General features: G+C 39.8%; 1 long non-coding RNA gene across 1 annotated transcript in view; it reads left to right on the forward strand.

Moving 5' to 3' along the window:
- Positions 1-468: 468 nt before the first annotated feature.
- Positions 469-17,280, forward strand: part of LOC138067625 (uncharacterized) — a 123,247-nt gene continuing 106,435 nt past the window's right edge. Inside the window, exon 1 of the long non-coding RNA XR_011141857.1 lies at positions 469-556. This is a non-coding gene — a long non-coding RNA (uncharacterized lncRNA). The remainder of the gene's footprint in view (positions 557-17,280) is intronic.

Consider the following 17,280-nt stretch of genomic DNA (forward strand, 5'->3'; position numbering starts at 1 on the left):
AACACCCAGGCTTCAGCGTTATTGTTACTATTGTTATTAGGTCTGTGATGCTGGGAAACCTGAACTACATTTGCAACCCAATTGAGGTGTGAAGGTTCTTTTATTACAATGATAAATAAACAAACATGACTTCTTTTTTTTTTCCGTGGAAGCTTCAGTTCTTTCTCATCCTTTCTGGGTAATAATTCTTGATTTGTCTGTCCTTCTGATCTCTTTTTGAAAGTGTATAAAACATATCTGTTAAGTTTGTTTTCTGTATATTAGCAGCTATCTTGTGTATTCCCTGTGGGCATCGTTCTTTTTCTGCCATCTTTTTTTCCTTTTGATATCCTTTCTTATCCCTGTAACTGCAGGGCTACCAGACCTAAAGAAGGGTTGTACAAGACAGGGCTGCAGTTGCACTGAGACTTGAAGAGCTGACCCGGCTCAGAAACAAACATACCTACATGCCATTACTGAGGAAAGGATGGTAGCCTTCATGAGTGGTTAGTGTGCTCATGAACAACTGAATACCTTCCAACGTTGAACTGAAGGGCAAGGCCAACCTCTGCACAAGGTAATTTGATTTCATTCAGTCATTCTTTTTTTGTGGCTCTTTGTACAGTCTGGTTGGTGAGTTGTTTGTGGTTCTATTTTCTTGATAGGCAAACTTCCAGGCCCAGGAAGTTTGAGGTGAGCTTGAGTTGTAATTCCACATGAAAAAGCATAGTTTTCAGGTCAAAAGAAGTTAATTCCATGGCAAATGATACATTATTTTTCATTGCAGGGCTTTCTTGTTATGATAAAAATGGTCCTTACATGGCATAGTTCCCCTCTGAACAAAATGAGAAAGCCCTGAAGGGTAATTCTTATTTGAAAATAGACTATTTATTTTAGACATTTTGCAGATGGGAAAGAAAGATGCCTTTCACTCGAGGACTCCAGAGCACTTTCTGGTCAGTAAGCCTCAAAAGCTACTTGGAAGGCATTATTCCTGTTTCAGAGATAAGTAAATGAGAGCGTTCCAGTGCACTATTAACTTTTACTAGAATCATCAAAATGTGTATTTCTGTCAGGGAGAAGTCACCTGCTCTGATGACTACTATTCTGCTGCCCTTCTGCTTTCTTACTACAGGAAGAAAATGAGCAGATCAGCCTCCATTCATTTTTTGCTCTATTACCATTTCATTTGGTTATGTTTATAGAAGGAATGCTTTCTACACTGCATGGCGTATTGGTGACATTGCTCAGTTCAGAAATTTAGTTACATACCTGGGAATGATAGTGTCATCAACACCGGTTACATTATGAGAGAGACATTTTCCTGATACATTTATTGTGTAAGAAACTAACTGGAAGTCAAATGTAACCCTAGATGCATTTTGTGAATTTCAGTGTTAGCCAGCTTACAATTTTATGGCATCTCTGGTTGTTCTCTGCTGTAAAGACTCAGTTCTGTTCATGGAAGGAAACATGTCTTTCTTGTCCTTAGCAGATATCTTCAGATATTGTTGGCAGGAGCTTTCTTCACCAGGTTGCCTATGGGCTTTTTATGAGCTCTTTCCAGCAGTTCCAAATGGCTGGATCTGTGTCTCCCCTATTGTGGCTCAGTACAATGTACTGGACAACAAAATCAAGAAATATGCTATGTTTGGAGATAGTTTGAGATCAAACAGGATGACTGTTGCTCTCTATGTGGGAAGGTTAGCTCTGCAGCGCATCTGACATATGAGTGTTTGTCTCTCAGTATTGTATTGCCAGATGGGTATGAATCTGGGCTCTCAGGATTTGGAGTGCTAAATATGTCAAGATGGCATTGTAAGAATATTAGCTGCTAGCTGCTAAACTCTCCGTTCACCAAGAAGGCTGCTCTTGATCCTTCCTGATAAGCTATGCGAAACATTTGTCAGCTTTGCTTTTCTTTTTCAGAATTTCTTTCTGCTCTTTATTTTGCCTGGATTTTGACGCTCCATTTGCTTTAAGCTATGTGAAACAATGTATAAGTAAACAACGTGGAAGATCAACTCTGTGATTTAATCACCATTTTTGCCAATTAAATCTATCTCCAGATTTTCCTGCTGCAGTTGTGGATACATTTTTGAATGTCTACAATCTCTTTAGAACAATCATATCGGCATATTAATTATTATTTCTGGTTCTTGAGAGTACGTGAGGTTTAGCTTTAGGCTTCCTGCAGAGTTAAGCAAATCCTGTCCCCTGTGCTGCTTATGCATGTACTATACGCCAGGATGTACAGTACTATCAATTGGTTTATTGCCTCTTATTCTTTCCAAGCTTTTAATTGCAGCCATAAACTCCAAAAGAGTTCATTAAGCTTTTTTCACTTGTATTTCAATGTGTTTGAAGCAGTCTTAAAAAATAAAGGTTTCAACCTAGGTAAAACTTTTTTGAAGACGTTTTAAAAATCAAACCACATCCTAACTGAGCAGAAAGAATTTTTGGTCTTTCAGCAGGTATTGGGGTCTGCAAGCAAACTGTCATTAATTGTAGGTTCTCCGAGTTAGGGGAAAGATAGAGCATTCTACCAACAAGCAAGGGTAGCCCTTTGATTAGAGCAACACTGAAGCTGGCCGTTGGAGAAGCTTACAATGTTGCGTATAACTAGAAAGAGAAGTTGAAAGTGAAGCTTAGATATGATACATTCTAGAGAGATTTTTGTGATAGGTAATCATTTTTCTAGATTAAAATAATCTACAAGAAAAGAGAAAAAACATTATCTAACCTATATTTTGTAGAAACATAGGAGTGTGTTTTTGTACCTATCCGGGCATTTTTGTTCTCTCTCCCTTTTATGTCCCTTGCCCGAGCGTTCTTTGTTTCTTAGTATTTTCTTTCTTGCTAAACAATACATCTTTGGTCAGAAACTCAGCCAGTGTAAATTGGAATAGCTCCATTGAAATGGGTGTGTTTATGGGAATCTGTAGCAGTTCAGGACTTTGTTCATGTAGTAGGGCTATGCAGTACTTTGAAAAATGACACAGCAATTTTTTGTATAATAACAGAATGCTGTTCATCGGGCTATGGAAAACAACCCAAGCTTCATACAACATTATGTTTAGTAAAAATATTTGGCTTAGAGAGTGTGTTGTTGATTTCCTATACATGAAAGCAGTCTGACTTTTCTATACCAGCTTAAATAAATTACTTAGTAACATTTACAGCAATTGACTTATTCACTCATCACACCACAGCAGATCGGCATCAGCAGGAGTGAAAACTACGTTAAAGCAACTGGATTTAACAAGAGAGAAAAAATTAGTTGTGGAAAGTTGAAGCAATTAATTCCATGCTGTTTCCTGGGAATGAACCACTTTCGTCAGTATTGCCAGTCCAGTGACTTTCACTGGGCTCTGGGTGAACACAGAGATCTGCCTGTACAATGTTATTCTAAGACTCTCCTTTAGAAAGAACCTGGCAATTGGTCATGAATGTCCTGTCTGACGAGCCATAGTGGCCAAGCAGGGAGCCTTGCAGGCAAGATAGGGAACTGAAATTCTGGAAACCCACCATACTCCATTCTTCAAGGTCTGAGGCTCTGCTCTTTGACAGAATGCCCGGGTTTTTCAGAATTTGGACTGCCATTTAGGTCTCTGTGTGGCAGGTCATTGAGAAATCATTGAAATAAATTGCTTAACTGAGTTTAAAAAAATCAATTGGGTTATGAATTTTGTGTTGCTTAAGGCATTTATATAAACTGGATGATGAAATCCTGACTGTTTAGATATTTACATCTGTTTGAAACAAGTTTATGCCACTCCACCATAGATTGCTGTCGGCAGACTGAGATATTTGACAGGAAAGCGTGGACAATCCATAGACGTTTTCTTCCTTTTCTGATGAAAACATATGGTATTAACCTGTATTGAAGACCAAGTTTATGTTCAGAATAGGCTGTGGGTTGACGAATTACTGAAGGTGTGGGGAAAGTTCAGTTTGAAATCTGGAAACAATGCCTGACTTTCTAACAGCTGAGGCAAAACACAGATCTAAACTTCTGCACTCTGGAGCAATCTTGGTATTTAGAACTCTGCCCAAGATTTTCCTAGAAATACCATCTTCTTTATTGTTTTGGTAGGACTATCCTTTTTGAATTAAAGGTTCTACAAAATCTCTGTTATCGCTTGGAAAAGGCTCGTACTTACAGGTCTGACACTGGAACGTCGAGGTTTGGCAGAGCGGCCCAGGAGGTTGTGAACACAGGCCAGTCACTAAACGAAGCACAGTAATAGGAATTTTATCAGTGTGTTGTATTTTAATTGCTATGAGATGTCTAGAATCTGATCGAAATAAGTAAGTGATTATTTGATAATGATGCTAATATAGTACAGTGCATCGGTAGTCTCAGATATAGTTAACTGCTCAAATTACTGATCTTAATGGGATAAAAAAAAAAGAGAGAAGAATGGTATTCTCTGTTGATGTTTCAATATTGTTGCATTTTTTTTTGGAATCCTCTTCTATTAACACTGTTCCAAATACAACAGGTGGTTCTGCTGTATTTAACTGGAAACAGTTTGCAGACTGCTCTATTAAAAATAGGAAAAAAGTGAACATGGCTTGAATTTTGTCAATGCAAATTAAAAACATGTTAAGAAAAAACTCTGATGTTGGTAATGGCCTAATATAACAAGGTTATAAATAAATTGCTCGCTGTTCTCATGTATTTTTAGTAAACAGATTTGGGAATAGCACAACAAATCCCTAATGCCCAATTAAAGTCTCTTAACTAATTTAACAAATGCATTGTAAATGGGTAGCTGGAGATGCTTTAAATAAACATACATTTCACAGAGGAACTTTAATAGCTAAACAAATGGAAAATCAGTTCAAATGCTTTAGCTTTCTCAATTGTCCTTAATAAATTAGTCATTGGAAAAACAAACACAATTAATGAGCACAGCCATAGCACTTTTTTTTGTTCAGATGACAGCATTTTGCTCTGTGTGTTTTTTAAGAATGTCATAACTGAGAAGCAATTTATAAGGTGTTTAAGGCTTCACTGGAATTCTTTCTTTCTGAATTCAGTGTTGCAATAATTTTGATGGCCTTTGCTTGTTTTGCTTTCAAGTTCATTGAGATGGGTTCTGCTAGGTGAAAGAACAATTCACTCCAAATTCAGAGGTGGCTAACTTAGTGGTAAATTAACTCTGGCTATGATTTAAGAAAAAGGCACGGATCTCCCCTTTTCCCCCTTGGTAAAACCTTGCCAGCCAGCCAACTGATGAAATGAAACATCTGGCTTTCCAGGAAAGATTGCTTTGGCATTTTGCCTGCACAAATTTTGTCCTTGTGGAATCCCTATGAAGAGTGCAAACTGTGCTTCAATTAAAGAAGACTGAAGGGCACGTATAGCAGCTGAGCAGCATGTGTGCTGGGATGTGAGTTGATGGGCCTATATCAGGCAGAAAGATCAAGTGCAAAAACACAGCTGTGGAAAATCTTCTCAAGAGCAAATATTTAACCAACCAGGAGTTAGCAAAACACGACATCAGCCCAGTGTCTTATTTTTCTGGAATGCTCAAGATTTACTAAGGCCATGGATGGTCACCCACTAAGTCTTCCGCTCTCCTTCTCTCACAATTGTCATAAAAAATAGTTTTAGAAATACAAATTATTTCCTGATCAGTCCCATATCTTCCTTTCCTGGCCTGTCACTCTCAACACCATGAGCATGAATTAGCGAACAAGATTTTTTACTTGATTTTTGAAAACCCTATCAGACTGGTGGTTCAGAGGAATGAACAGCCAGCTACTTTATCTGATAATCCAAGTATCAAAAAGCGGTGGTCAGGAGGGAATCATTTTGGTCTGCAGAATATGCAGCGTGTTGTGCTGAATGATATTCTCCCTAGTCTAACATGGAAAATAAAAGCAGAATGTGAATTAATAATTCGGAAAAGGTTGATTTCATACGGCATTTTTGTCCTGGACCCTGGAGCATTATGTGGTATTCAAGAGTCCAGACTGTTGCAGATTTTTGAAAAACTGGCGAATGAGCAGCACAGAATTACAAAAATGGTCCTGAGGCTATAGAAAATACCTTATGATGCCAAATGAAGAAGTTTAATTGTTGAAATTAATAGGTAAAAAGACTGAAGAAGGACTCGATCATGCTCAAAGACCGAATATACTGGAGAATTTTACAATCTCGCACAGAAGACTTAGACATTGCCATAAGAAATAAATAATTCCCAGAACCGGCAAACTGAGATTGGGGAGAAAGTTCATGGAAAAAAAGCAACTTTGAATGTATAGTTGCATTCAAAAAGATTAGAACGTTAGATCCCTACTAGAATTCCTGCAGGCCACTTTCAGATGCAGTTCTTTAGGCACTTTGTGACTTAAAAAACAACAACGGTAACATCCTCTAAGCATGTTATATGCTTCAGCCTAGGCTGAAGTGTCACTTTGCTCTTACTGTGCTCCAAAATCTGTGTGTAGCTTGTGCTAAATGAATTTCTTAATAGATAAGTGCTAAACTGCATTTGTTGATCAGTTGCTGAAGAGAAGATTCTTTTGGAAGAAACTTCAGGTGCAGCAACAGTAGCAAAAGTTTCATTTAGTTTCACTGCAGCTTTGGGCAAGGTATGGAGAACGAGAAAGAGACCAACTAGAAAGCTGAGCAGGTAAGCTGTCAATAGGTTGCTGCTCTTAATCTAAAATAGTTCTCAGATTGTTGTACAGACTTCCAAGAATCTTTCCAAGGAAAGATCTTCATCACTGGCGACAGTGCTGAATGAAAATATGCTCCCTTTTACAGCTGAGTGTTCTAGCAGAACACTCTACGAAGAGGAACTTTATCTGTTTGTAGAGCATTTGTGAAACATTGATGGTTTCTAAATACAAACAGGTCTTCGGCAGTAGGTATGTTGAGCACATCTTTTGCAAATCCTATGAGCGTCAGCCTCTCGGAGCCTCTACCAAATGTCTGTGATCAGCGGCTGATAGGACGATCAGGGCGGCTACTGTGCTGAAATCTCTTAGCTTTCCCATCCAGTGAGATGCAGCTTTGGTGGGCACTGTTTGCCTTCTGCCTGCCCTCCTCACGGCAACTAGTAGCTTGGCTGTGGGACAACACTTTAAGTGAGGTAGCCACATGCCAATAAGTTCAGCAGCGTTTTTAACAATGTTCATTTTACAACTGTGTAGAAAGAAAGCTTTTGTTCGTGTGTGTTTTTTCTAAAAATAGCTTTTCCGTTTTTTTTTTTTTTTTTTACTTTCATTGTCATGTGTTTCATCAGTGTTAGCGTGTGTAGCGTTATAACAATAAAGCAACTCTCCAAGGTATTTCACTTGCAGCAGAAAACATGAAAATCACTACAGGCATATATACACAGATGTACGGGAGATCTACTCTTAATCTGGTTATATGTGCAAAGCTAGTGGCTAAGAAATGTAGTTAATAATGTTCATTTCCAAGAGGCCCATGCTTTATGATGGAGAGTTTGTATGTTTCATTGTTCCCGAACGAAACATGTCTCATTTGTATATACTTTTCTCCTTTGGTCTATGATAAGTAAGCATGTTGCAATATTCATGTCAACTTTGAACAGCTTAAGGGAATAGTATTTGTGGGCCTAGAACTTTTTCTTGTGCTCTTCTTTGTTGTGATACAGTGAAATTTTGGTAGCAATATTTTACTGAAAGACAGTGGAGCTAACGCTCTTGCAAGTTAAGAGAATCAGATTTCCAGAGGTATCTTAAGCCACAGGAGGTGGCAGAACAAAATCTACTGGATTTTCTGGAATACCAAAAGAGGTTACAGGGTCTTGGAATTGTTGCTGTCATTTCTGTAATGCTTCTGAAAGTCTTGCCTGCATTTTGGAAGATTGTCTGAGATAAGAGACATTAACTTTAGTGTACTTTGTTTCTAGTGGATAAAAGGATCTTCCTGAGTAGGAAAAACCTCAGCAGAAGCCCCACCTCACAATATGGTGTAAGCTGAAACGGGAAAAATGTCTCATACTGACAGTAACAATTAACGAAAGTAAATCAGTTGAGATTTTCAGCTTTCACTACATTTAAATTTAAAAAATTCAGAGGAGTTTATATCACAAGTCCTGAGCTTGGATTATGGGGTAATAGCTAGTCCAATGCTAAAGACAGAGGTATTTGAATGTTCAAATTTAGCGATACGAACATGGGAACGCAAGTCATATCATTTTCCAATACGTAATCTCCAGTGACTTCACAAAGTGTGTTTCCCAACACAACCTGGGAAGGGACTTCTGTGAACTGCTTTTACTCTCTCTCAGTTGTCAAGTTCTTAAGCCTCCCCAAGCTTAAACTGGTGAGTCTGTTGTTAATTTGTTTTATATTCCCATTAATGTCTAATTAGGACAGCTACTAAAAGTCAATATTGTTAATGGGAAAATCTAACAAAACCTAATCAAATTCTTTCCATTAGATTAACATTTTGGACTTTTAATGGGCATCTTAATAAAGCAAACTTATTAAATGAAGTTTTACACAAATTAAAAGCAGACTGTAATCAGGCAATGAATGCTACTGTCCCCTTCCACTACACGTTCCTTTTCCCTTGCCATTTTTCACGCTCTTGTTTTTCTGTGCAGTTAAAATAGCTTTCTGTAGCTAAATTTTGCCATTTAGCCACAGTCCAAAAAAAAAAAAAAAAAAAAGTCTTTACTCTTAAGTTGAAGCATCATGGTTTGGGTTCTCCATGTCCAGTTTTTGTCCTTCTTTATTTAATAAAATGCCTCATCTATGGAGAATGAATTAATATATTTGTCTGTGAGCAGGTGTGGAAGAATCAAAGCAAATTTTCCCCTGCCAGTTCTATCATGACCTATAGGAATCAGTATAAGACAATTCTGTCTGGGATTTTTCTGCCCTTTGGCCTTCCTAAGGCTGTCAGCGTACACACCGGTTTATTCGGTTCTGAAAGTGTTCGTGTAATATGGACCAGCCCCTCAACCCCAACAGAATATATCTCAGCACATTTTGAAAATCACGTCCCTTCAGAATATTTATCTTAAATACCTAATTCTTTGAAATGTGATGAGTCACTGTTAGCAGTCAGATGCAAATGCCTTTCAGACACTGCTGAAGAGAGAGAGGTTAGAAGCAGATCTGTTCTCTGTTTCACAGTTGCTGTGCATCTCTAAGATCAGGCTGTTCTTTTCCATGCCTCGCAGGACAAAGATTAATAATGCTGGATGTCTGCATAATTAGTTTTGGGAATTTCTCTGAGTCTCCTATGCAGAAAATCCAGACGCTAAGGTAGGAATTAAAGATAGGTATCATGGCCCACTTGTGGCAAGCAACCACAAGTTGCTTTATGGTGTTTGCCACATCTCAGTGTAGCAAACCTTTGAACCCTTCATGCTTTCAAAGTATTACTCTAGCACAACATTTTTTATGAATTGACAGGTTAAGGCCTGTTATTTGCTTCCCACTTCTTCTGAGTGCCAAAGCAAAGTAAAATGATTGTTCTGATTTAGGCTGAGCCTTGGGAACTAAGATTGTTTATTGGGAATCTGGCATGCTTTAGCATGTTTAAGCAGATGCGTTGTAATGATTTGGATTCTGCTTCTGACATTATGCGATGTTAGAAATACTCTCTCGATATTTCGAGGAAAGGAACAAAGTTCGGCTCTCATGTTCTGTAGAACTAAAAAGTTTCCAGGTTTCTAAAACTTTCTAAAATTTTTCCAAAGTGGCTGGAATTTATAACTAAACAGAGAACTTAGCTTTATGAGGACCTAATACGGGCCAGGTTAATAATAACTACGTTTTAAAAGGAAAACCATAAATACTAACACCGAACAGTCATAAAATAAGTAAGAAAACAACCTGGAGTTTGTGCTGTTCTTCATTATTCTGAATGATGCAAGAGCTACCCTCAGACAACGTAGCTGCCGTGTTTATCTCTTGTAGATCCATCACAGAAATTTCACATTTTTCAGGAGCAACAAGTGGTTTAGAGTAATGAGTACCTGGAGGTGTTTAAGAGTTCCTGGAGAGTAATGAGTACCTGGAGAGGGCACAGAATTTCAACAGTCCGACCGTAGATTGCTCATTTCCGACTGAACTGTTTTACAGAGGGAGGGAGAACTAGATTTCTTGGTAATCTGTCTAAAGCCTAACTGCCCTCAACCTGACTGTTAAAAGTTGATTTCTCCTTTGAACTTGTGGATCTTAGCTTCAGTGAAGGTGCTGGAATTTCATGTGCCTTTAGTTGGTGGAGTGAAAAAATTCTGAAGAGCAGATATTCCCTCTGTCAATAGGAGAAATAAGTCACCCTTTGTGCATATTGAAGAAGGAGATGTAAGTTGACTCTAAGGAGTATGCAAGCTCTTAAAAGTGCCCTTAAGTGTTTATTGCCGTTTCAGAATAGTAAGTCTGGCAAACCTGCAGTCTTTCTGCTTGCCATAACCCTTTAAAGTTTGCATGTAAGAGGCTAATTGTATTTAGGGAAAAATGCAGCACTTGTAGAGGGCAAACTGCGTCAACACATTTCCTTGCATGGAAGTATTACTTGAAAAAAAGGAGGCCCATTTACGTGTCCAGAATTTTAAATTAGTACTACACACATTTTTTTCATCTGAGCCTGAGAGCTTTCATCTGACCAGGGGAGTAGTGAGCAACCTTTTCTTGGACATACAGGAAAGCAAATAATTTCTATATATTGGAAGTTTATTAAAAAAAACAGAGGAATTTATCATTGTGATCCACAAGATATTTCTGGGCACTTCTTCATCAGGTTATATAGTTAGCTACTGTTACTCAGATGTACAGCCGTTGATGAATACCTATTTCTCTCCCAGGCAGAATCCTAAATCTGAAATGTGTGTTTTGTTGGGATGAATATGCTTGGGAATCGTGCCAGGCTTCTAAATTCCTCTTCGGAAGTATGTGGAAGTTAGGATAAAAGCAGATTCGTGGTTAGTAAGGGAGGGAGGAGAAAAGAGGAAAGAAAAGAGAAACTTTCTAGACAGTTAAGTTCAGCTCTTCTTAGTGTTATGATGTGGTTAGCTGAAAACGTTTTCCAAACTTGAGACGGGACTCTCGTGTGAAACATGTGCCTGTACTTCCTACTGCTGGATGAAAATGGCAGTTCGTTTCTTCATTTCATTTCTGATAAGAGCACATTCCTGCATACGGACAGTTATTCTTTTGCTGCTCAGTTTCCTTATCTCCCCACTCCCATTTGGGAAAGAACTGTATCAGCCCTATTGTATTTAGTGGAAAATAATGTCTGTAGATATCTGAAACATGCGAGAGAATAAGAGGATTTTGGTGTTACAGATCTCTGTCACATGATTTCATGGACCTGCAATAGGTTCTTTGGTCACTTTGTAACATCCTGTAAAAATGTATAGAACTCCAAATCTTTGCTGTTTACTGCAATTCTATAGGATTGTTTTCCAACTGATTCTTTCTTTCTTCCTGGCTTTCGTCCTGCTTCCTATACCTCAGTGTCTTGTTAAAAAACAATGCTCTCAATTGTGACCCCTTTAGTGAAAATACCTATTTCTCTTTCTTTTTATCTTGAGCTGTGTAAATAACATGTGCATTTGGTTGTTGCTATCCTGAAGTGAAAAGAAAATGTAATGTTCTTTCAGTGCATTAGTTTAATTTATGAGAGAAGAAGGTTCAAAAGTACGTTTAAGCCTCCTGCCTTTGCAAAATATAAGAAATGTAATGAAGAGATCGCCATAATGTTTTCCTGTAGGTTACTCATCTCAAAGCTGCTGTTGTAAAAACCTCACTGGCTTTGGCTTTTGTCTTTTTTAAACACATTTCTTTCCCTGTATAGTTAACATATTATCAAAACTCTCAGGTGCACACTGTAAAAGATGAATCTTGCGTTTTCCTCTCTGTAGTCAGCATGATAAAAATATTTGATAAGATTCCAGTTTTGTTTTTCTTTCCTAATTTTTGATTGCTGATGTGTTTGTTTATGCTGGGTTATTGTGGAAGGTGCTATGGGAAATTTATGGTAATCAGCAAATGAAGCCTTTAGAAGTGGAAGGATAATTGCTCAAAAATCACGGGGAGAGAAAGAAGAAAACCATCTCAGTGGTGCCATTGTACTGGTGAGGCAGGGCTGCCTGATTTCTGTGGCTGTCGTGTCAGGTACTGTGGAGAGGGTCAACTCTGTATGCATTATCATCATTCACAGTCAAAAGAAGATCACGCATTAATGTTAGCTGCACTAATTTCTATCTGACCTGAAGCTTTATTTCAGCCGAGTTTTAGGATCCTGGCAGTATCTTCTTTGCGTTAGAGAGCTGTGTATTTGCTGAAAGCAGCCATCACATCCCCACTTCTGAGAATGCTCATTCAGTCTGCACACACTTGCCTTTCCAGTTTCTTCCTCCATCAGCTAATGTATAGACCCTCGCTCCTAAGAGACTTTTTTTCTTTTCTGTCAATCGGTTCTTATATCCTCTTTTTTTAAATGGATTGCATTTTTTTCTCCATGTTCCTGTCCTTTATTTAAGTTTTCACCTTTTCTTCACCATTGTGTCTTGCCCTCTTTTCCAAGTCTTTCCTCATTCACTTATTCCTGCCTTCACATTTGTCTCCTCTCCTTTCCTTTATTGCTCTTTAAACTTCTCCATTTCATTCCACAAGAGGTACCCCTCATATTGTTCTCTTTCCCTCCTGACTTCCTGCTGGTGTGAGGAGCTTTGCCAAAAGCTATGAATCTCCCAAAAAGCAGTACTTCTGGAAGCTGAAACACGTGTTTTAAAGTTGAGAGAGAGAAAAAAACAGAGAAACTCCGTGTAGAAAATAACTAGCTATTTTCTCAGCAGGAGAAATTTCACAGCAGAGGAACTTAGACCAGCTGTTTTGACGCACTGTCGCACAAAATAGGTATTGTGTCAGGATATCAGAGCCTGATATTACCATGTACGCTCACATCTGTAAAAGAGACAGTGGGATCAGCTGGAAACAACTCTGACCTAGTCACTGCTCATACGATATTAGAAGAAAACTACCTGTTCTGGACCTTCACTGCACAATTTCCCAGAGCATGTACATACATGAAGATAAGAGTCACCTCTTTTATTTTTAATCTGCTTCTTTTCCCTTATCTGTGCTATGCACCCTGTAAATGAAGCTCCCATTGGAATTTATCTGTTGATCTACCATGGCTCATGTAGAACACAGAGTAGTTGATCTTACAGGAGGGAAAGGATTCAGGTGGGATTAAGTGACTGTAGATGGTCAAAGTCAGAGAGAATGGGCAAACATAAACCTTGAAGATCTTCTCAGAAAGCACCACAGTGAGAAGGCCTTGCATGAAAGCAATATGCTTATCTGTTACAGGCGGCCATTGTTTTAGGGTGTAAATATGCCACTTACTTCTGAAGAGCTCTTGTTTTTATTCACTATGCAAGTATAAATCCATGTAGAAATAATGTAAATACTGCTGGCAATGCCGTCATCAAACACGCATGAGGTGGCTGCTGTTTATTTGCACTGCCCACTTGGTCTCTCAGTGGGAAGGGGAGTGAGTGTGGCTGAGGTCTGTGGGAGCACACCACACATGGGCAGCCCTGCTCGGGGCTGCTTGTTCTGCAGCCAGCATCTAAATTGCTACTGAAAGGCAAGCCAGAGCACCACTACCGAGGCTGCATCTCACCGTTGTATGCATTATTGCTGCGTGTGGAGGCTGGTCAGATAAAGCAAGCAGCCTGAAATGGCAAGGGAAGTAAAGTATGCTGCTTGTGGGCTTATACTTCTTCCAAGGTTCATTTACCCTTGTAAAGCAAAAAGCTGGTTTTCTAGTCATGACTGCAGGAGTCACGTTGACGATGACTGGATGGGTATGGATCATGACAGCAACATTTACAGAGACATCAATGAAACAGAGGTACCAAGGTGTGAGGAGCACAGGTAAAAGTGAAAGGAGAGGTGACAGGGACAAGCCTGTGGTATCTCCTGCTGACTTATACCACAGGCTGAAGCTGATGCAGTTCCCTACTTACCTAGAGACCAAACTCCTATTACTGTGTTTCTTGTGTGGCAAAGCCACCTGTCAATGAAATATTTTCTTCTCTGCCTCAGGAACTTCTGGACCTTTTCCTCAAAGTGAGGAACTGGCTCTTGGAAATAGGTAGTTGTTGCTATAGGGCAACCTTGTCTAAGTCCCCAGATAAACTTTTGTCTCCAAAACTGTGTCCCTTAGAGAGGACGTAATGATAGATATGCCTAGACCAGGTGAGCTCCTTCTCTTGAGTGTTTACAAGAATGGAAACATCTATTCTTGTGAACAGAATAGAGCTCTAGGACTCAAAAATCCAAGAGCTCTTGTAAATAGAGCTCTACGATTTTTGAAGTATGTACCATATGTTGTATGCAACTCAAGAAGCAGCCCTGTATAATGGAAAGCTAGTTGGAAGAGACGGGCAAAGGGGTGGCCGGGCCCTTATGCCAGAGAGTCTTGGACAAATAAAATTCCAGCTCACATCTGACTCCTAGATTGCCATTGCAGATCACTGATGCAGAGAGTATTGACACAAATAATTATTTGGCATGATGTTAATTTTTTCTCCCTGTCTTTGTGTTTTAGACAATTTCATAAAGATGGGCAACATATCAGATACAGAAACCTACGCTGTCTCTTCTTACCACCTTGTTACTCCCTGTTTCTTCCAAACAAGATGTAATCTGGATTGCTGTTGCAAAATTCACTCACTAGTTCAGTTAGAAACTATTGCCCTTCAGAAAGGAAAATGATATTTCTCAAATCAATGGCTATTCACTTCAGCATAACTTAATCCTTACTTTTTTCCAAATCTGACTAAGCTATGCACTTTGTGTATAGCTACATGAACTTTTCCATTTCAGCCTATGGAATGTGTTAGTTATTACTTTACGTGAGTAAAATTTGCACACTCTGACCTTTAGCTAAAAGAGCAAACGGGGACCCTATGAAGTCTAAAGTCAGTTAATGTTTTCTTTTAAATGTGTTAGCTTTGAAACAATAGATGGAAACATGAAAATATTTCACGGAATCACAGAATGGTTGAGATTGGCAGGGACCTCTGGAGATCATCTAGTTCAACTCCCCTGCTCATGCAAGGTTGCCTAGAGCACGTTACCCAGGATCGTGTCCAAACGGCTTTTGAATTCATCTCCAGGGAAGGAGACTCCACAACCTCTCTGGGCAACCTGTGCCAGGGCTCAGGTACCCTCACAGGAAAGAAGTTTTTCCTCATGTTCAGATGGAACTGCCTGTGTTTCGGGTTGTGCCGGTTGCCTCTCATCTGTTACTGGGCACCACTGAGAAGAATCTGGCCCTGTTCTCTTGACACCCTCCCTTCAGACACTTATACACGTTGATCAGATCCCCCTTCAGTCTTCTCTTCTCCAGGCTGACCGGTCCCAGCTCCCTCAGCCTTTCCTTATGTGAGAGATGCTGTAGTCCTGTCATCATCTTAGTAGGCCTTTGCTGGACTCATTCCAGGAGCTCCATGACTCTCTTGTACTGGGGAGCCCACACAGTACTCCAGGTGTGGCTTCCCCAGGGCTGAGTAGAGGGGCAGGATCACCTCCCTCGACCTGCTGGCAACACTCTGCCTAATGCACCCCAGGATATCACCAGCCTTCTTGGCCCCAAGGGCACATTGCTGGCTCATGCTTAACTTGTTGTCCACCAGGATTCCCAGGTCCCTCCTCGGCAGAGCTGCTTTCCAGCAGGTCAGCCCCCAGCCTGTCCTGCTGCATGGGGTTATTCCTCCCCAGGTGCGGGACCCTGTACTTGCCTTTGTTGAACGTCATGAGGTTCCTCTCCGCCCAGCTCTCCAGCCTGTCCAGGTCCCTCTGAATGGCAGCACAGCCCTCTGGTGTATCAGCCCCTCCTCTTAGTTTTGTGTCACGGGCAAACTTGCTGAGGGTGCACTCTGTCCCTTCATCCAAGTTACTGATGAAAGTGTTGAACAAGACTGGACCTAGTATTGACCCCTGGGGGACACCACTAGCTACAGGCCTCCAACTTGACTCTGCGCCATTCACCACAACCCTCTGAGCTCGGCCATCCAGCCAGTTCTCAATCCACCTCACCGTCCACTCGTCTAGCCCGCACTTCCTGAGTTTACCTACAAGGATGTGATGGGAGAGAGTGTCCAAAGCCTTGCTGAAGTCCAGGGAGACAACATCCACTGCTCTGCCCTCATCTACCCGCCAGCCATTCCATCAGAGAAGGCTATCAGATTGGTTAAGCGTGACTTCCCTTTGGTGAATCCATGCTGACTACTCCTGATCACCTTCTTGTCCTCCACATGCTTAGTGAGGACCTCCAGGAGGAGCTGTTCCATCATCTTTCCAGGGATGGAGATGAGGCTGACAGGCCTGTAGTTTCCTGGCTCTTCCTTGCTCTTTTTGAAGGCTGGGGTGACATGTTGTAAAACATGCTTAAAATACCTGCTATGACATTGTATACTCTTAAGTAGATATCTCTGTCTGTAACTTGAAGACATGCAGATGAAATGTCTGTAGATTGAATATGCCTAGATATTTTTTGAAATTCTAGTAAATAAACTGAGTGAATGAAATCTATCAAGGCTGAGATCCAGAAGGGTGCAAATGGATGTAACTGTCAATGATTCTTTGTGGAAGGATGCATTAATACTTTTTTAAAGGAGAAGAAACAAAAAAATTTGACTTATTTTCTCGTCTACCTGTTTTTCTTTCTTTCTAATAACATAGAAGATCTTCTGCTACATGTTCTGCTCTACAGGACTTAAAAAGTGGGTCTATCTAGTGATCTATAATCATTTCTGAGTTTGACTTGTTTGTGATATAGGAATGGGCTGTGATTTTATTATATTTCCTGTACATATGCCTCAAAGCATTTTACAAGGGAGACCGATTTCCCTTTTTCAGACAGGGAAATTAAACCACAGATGAATGAAACAACATGAAAAAGATAGCATGAAAATCAGCTCAATGGCAGCACTAGAGCAGTGATTATTTTGGCATACCTTAAGAAGACCGCCTTCTTGCCCAGATCTTTTAGCTCCTACGGTTCAGTGGAAAGATTTCTGAAGTGATATCTAGTTGTGGAAGACTAAAATTTTAGCCGTATTAAATGATTTTTCAATTCTCAAGAGATTATAGCTTTGTATATAGTCTTCTGTTTGAACAATTTTACAGGTATGAGAGTTATCAGGACAGACAGGTGATTATAAAGCTTAAAGCAATGAATGTATTTACCCTCATTTGATAATTTATATAATAGGTGAAGTTTTGTTCTGTAATTGTTCATATTGGTTGATGAGAAATGACTATTTAGACTAGTATTTA

The sequence above is a fragment of the Struthio camelus genome, chromosome 6, assembly GCF_040807025.1.
Source record: "Struthio camelus isolate bStrCam1 chromosome 6, bStrCam1.hap1, whole genome shotgun sequence".
In the NCBI taxonomy this organism is placed as follows: Eukaryota; Metazoa; Chordata; class Aves; order Struthioniformes; family Struthionidae; genus Struthio; species Struthio camelus.